This window comes from Helianthus annuus, chromosome 10, assembly GCF_002127325.2.
Source record: "Helianthus annuus cultivar XRQ/B chromosome 10, HanXRQr2.0-SUNRISE, whole genome shotgun sequence".
NCBI classification, from domain to species: domain Eukaryota; kingdom Viridiplantae; phylum Streptophyta; class Magnoliopsida; order Asterales; family Asteraceae; genus Helianthus; species Helianthus annuus.
Window position 1 is genome coordinate 142,109,306 of NC_035442.2, and position 4,683 is coordinate 142,113,988.

Below are 4,683 nucleotides of genomic sequence, written 5' to 3' on the forward strand. Positions count from 1 at the left end.
AATATTTATAAAGAACAAATATTACACTAAGGCTCAAGAACGGGCCTGACGAGCTTCACCTGCTAAGCTCGATAAATAAACAAGCTTTATTTTAGGCACAGGCTCGACAAGACTCGACTCGTTTCGAGCTTTATCTCGAGCTGATCTCGTGCAGCTCGCGAGTCGCACGACTCGTTTGTACCCCTAGCACAAACACACGCACACAAACATACATACATACACACACGTACACACATACTACAATCACACACACCCACAACATCATACACACACATACATACCACTAACACACACATATACATGAACACATAACATATACACATATCAATAGGAAGACGAGCGTTCACTGAATTCAAATTGCTCGTTTAATTTAATTAAATATCTTATTATGTTTGATATTACGTGATTTTTATGTTTTAGTATGTAGGTCTTTTTAAGTCTATGTATTTTATTTAAAATTATATGTAGTATTCATTATATATATATATATATATATATATATATATATATAACTTCAAATACATATAATAAACCAAATAAAATTAATTTTATTATAGAACCTAATTCTTTATTACTAAATAAAATGATAACTAAATAATTGACTATACATTTTTATATATAGGGAGGACATGTGCTTTCTATAGGTTACTTACTTTTTTTTTTTCAAATTTTTATGGATTGGTGGGAAATTTTGCCTCCTAAATGAATTTTTTTACCTTTCAAACATTTTAGAGACTACATGTCCTTTCAATAGGTTAGTTTATTTATTTTTAAAATTTTTATTTCAAATATTTTAGAGACGATATGTCATTTCTATAGGTTAATTTATTTATTTTTTAAAATTTTTATTTCAAATCTTTTAGAGACGACATGTCGTCTCTATAGGTTTAAATATATATTTTTTAATAAAAAACAAGGATAAACTAATAAACTTAATTGGGTTTATAGGGACGACACGTCGTCTCTATATGCGAATAACCTTTTTATTTTTAATTATTTATTAACCAAAAGTAAAAAAAACAAAACAAAATTATGTTTCCCTATAGAGACGAGATGTCCTTTCTACAAACATTTTAGAGACGGCATGTCCTTTCTATAGATTAGTTTATTTATTTTTTATAAATTTTTATTTCAAACATTTTAGAGACGATATTTCCTTTCTATAGGTTAGTTTATTTATTGTTTGAAATTTTTATTTCAAACATTTTAGAGACGATATATCCTTTCTATATGTTAGTTTACTTATTTTTCAAAACTTTTATTTCAAACATTTTAGAGACGACATGTCGTCTCAATAAGTTTAAATATATATATATTTTTAGTTAAAAAACAAGAATAAATTAATAAACTTAATTGGGTTTATAGGGACGACATGTCGTCTCTATATGCTGCGAATAATTTTTTTTGTATTTTTAATTATTTATTAACCAAAACTAAAAAAACAAAACAAAATTATGTTTCCCTATAGAGACGATATGTCCTTTCTATAGGTTAGTTTATTTATTTTTTAGAATTTTTATTTCAAACATTTTAGAGACGATATGTCCTTTCTATAGGTTAGTTTATTTATTTTTTAAATTTTTTATTTCAAACATTTTAGAGACGATATGTCGTCTCTATAAGTTAAACTTTATTTTTTAGTTTTTTTTTTAATTTTCATAGATATTGATCATTAATAAAATAAAACTAAAAGAAAAATATTTAAAGTTATAGAGACAACATGTCGTCTCTATAAGTTAGAACGTTTTTTTTTAAATTTCCAGTTCAACAAACTAGAGAATAAAAAAAGCAAAAAAAAATTATTTTCAACTTATAGAGAGGATATGTCGTCCCTATAAGGTAACCTATCTTAAAAGGCACGAAAACCCTATAGAAGTGTTAAAATAAGTTATTGGCAATATGTTTAATTCATGTCGCTACATTATGAAATAAATAAAGTGGTTTGGTCTGTTTTAACTGTGTAACAACTTTTGTGAAGGTTGTGTGCAGGATATGTTGTTCAAGGGGTGTAAGTGAAACATTCGGTGTTAAAGTGATATGTTGCTATAACTTGAAGGGCTTAGATGAAAAGTTGTTTTTGGCTTAATATATAAGCATGTTCAACAGTTGAAGAGTTGAGTTGTTCCAGAATCATCTTCTCTCTCTCTCATCAGGCAGTCAGGCGATTAGGGTTTGAGTTTTTGTTACAGATCGTTTGTGATCTGTGGTTTATTGTTTGATCTCGTGTGAGATCCTGTTGTATTGTTTGTATAGATCAACTGATATACATCAGTTGATCATTTCCTTTCTTGTATTTGTTAAAGATCTCACTATTGGTGAGATCTAGGGTTTCTGGTGGGTGTTTTCTGGTTTGGGTAAATAATAAAAGTTTTGTCACTGTTTTGTCGCTATTCCATTGTTGTTCTTGGGTTTATTTGTTCATCATACCATTTTTACATGGTATCAGAGCTAGATCTAGCTCTTGTCTACTGATTTCTGTTCTTCCGCTGTGTGTTAGGTTTTCTTTCAGATTTTTTCTCCGATTATCAAAGGAGAGAGAAGATCTTGGGAAGTGTGCCTTTTCAGATCTGTTGGTTTCTGGTGTTCCAGAGTATACAAGGGGCTTGGATAAAGGGTTAGATCATCTGGATCTTGTTGATCGAAGGCTGTGTTGGTCTTTGAAATCCTAGAAGATTTCAAAGCAAACTGACCAGTGTTGTTCTTGGTATTTGGTATTCTTGTATGATCTGTAACCCTAGAAGGTTACAGAGTCATACTGCTTGGATCGCAAAATCTGTAAGATCGTTTCATTCTATCTTTAGTAATTTTTTGTTGTTGGTTGATTAGTTGAAGTCGGGGTAGTGAGGACCGGCACCTTTGATTGCTTTTTCTTGGTTTGTATTGTTTGTGTTTTGTTCATTGGTTGTGGCTTCTGGGTTAAGACATGTCCAGGCACCTTTGAGTGATGAACCTGGAATCTTGACACTGACCCAGTTTCGCCTGTAGTTGTGTGTGTCATTGCTTGCTTGTGTTCATATCTGTTATCTTTTTGATAACTTTCTTTGGTCTGGTTTTGCTTGTTGTGATATTGTGTTATCTGTTGATTAAAAATGGGTGATACTGGTGATACTAGTAGTACATCTCAGACTTTAATTAGTAAACTTGATATAAGTGATCCATTGTATCTGCATCCGAGTGATTCTAGTGCTTTGACTATTGTTAGTGTAAAGTTAAAAGGTACAGAAAATTATTCTGTATGGTCTAGTGCTATGAAGTTGGCTTTAGAAGCCAAAAATAAATATGGTTTTATTGATGGTAAATGTGTGCGTTCTGAGAGTGATGCTGTGTTAGCTAGTCAGTGGGACAGATGCAATTCTGTGGTCCTTACTTGGTTGTTGAATTCTGTGTCTGAGGAGCTTTACTTAGGTCAGGTTTTTTCTAAGTTAGCATCTGAGGTTTGGACAGACCTCAAAGAGTCTTTTTACAGAGTGGATGGTTCAATTGTTTATGATTTGTACAAGAAAATTAATTGTGTTTCTCAAAATGGTACATCTGTTGCTGAATACTATAACAAGCTTACAACAATGTGGAAGCAGTTTGATGCAATGCTTCATCTGCCAACATGTTCTTGTCAAGCTGCAAAGGATTATAATGATTTTTCAACCCTAATAAAATTGATGCAGTTTTTAATGGGACTGGATGATGTATATCAGTCAGTTAGAACAAATCTTTTAACAAGGGAACCATTACCTATTGTAAAAGTGGCTTTCTCTATAATTTCTAGAGAAGAGTCACACAGGTTGTCTAGTAGTGGGTCAAAAACTCAGAGTGTGTCATTTGTTTCTAAGGCAAATCAGGTGGTTGATCAAAGAAAGAAAAATAATAGAAGTACTAATTCTCCTTTAAAATGCACACACTGTAATATGCTAGGGCATACTGTTGATAGATGCTTTGAGATTATTGGGTATCCTCCTGGGTTTAGAAGAAGGGGTAATAATCCTAGTCAGTCAAATAAAGTAAACTTAGCTAATAATAATAAAACTAATTCTGTAAATGGTGCATCTTCTTCTGTTGGGAATTCTCGTTTACCTTTTACTTCTGAGCAGATTGCTAAACTGCTGAGTTTAGTAGGAGAAAAAAATGGATCAGATGTTCAGAACCAGAATGTAGGAGGTGAGAATTTCTGTGTATCTAACTTTGTTAGTTGTTCTAGTTCTGTTAGTTTTAGTATGAATGGGTGGATTGTTGACTCTGGAGCTAGTCAACATATGGTTAGAACTGATAAGAACTTGATAAATGTTGTTGATGTGTCTGAGTTTGATATCACTGTTGGTCATCGTAATGGAACAAGTGTTAAGGTTTTAAAGATAGGTGATTTAAAGTTAACTGATGAAAAAATTTTAAAAGATGTTTTCTTTGTTCCAGGATATAGTGTTAACCTATTGTCTGTATATAGGTTGTCTAAAGATAACAATGTGAATGTTGTGTTTAATGAAACAAGTTGTGTGTTTCAGGATTCCAGTTCAAAGAGAATCTTGATGAGTGGTAGTCAAGATTGTGGTCTGTATTTTGTAGGCAATTCTGGTAATTTGGTTAATGCTTGCTTTAATAGTTCTGTAAAACTTTTACTTGGCATAGTAGATTGGGTCACCCTTCAGACCAGGTTTTAGCAGTATTAAAAGAGAGGCTTAAAATTCAGTCAAG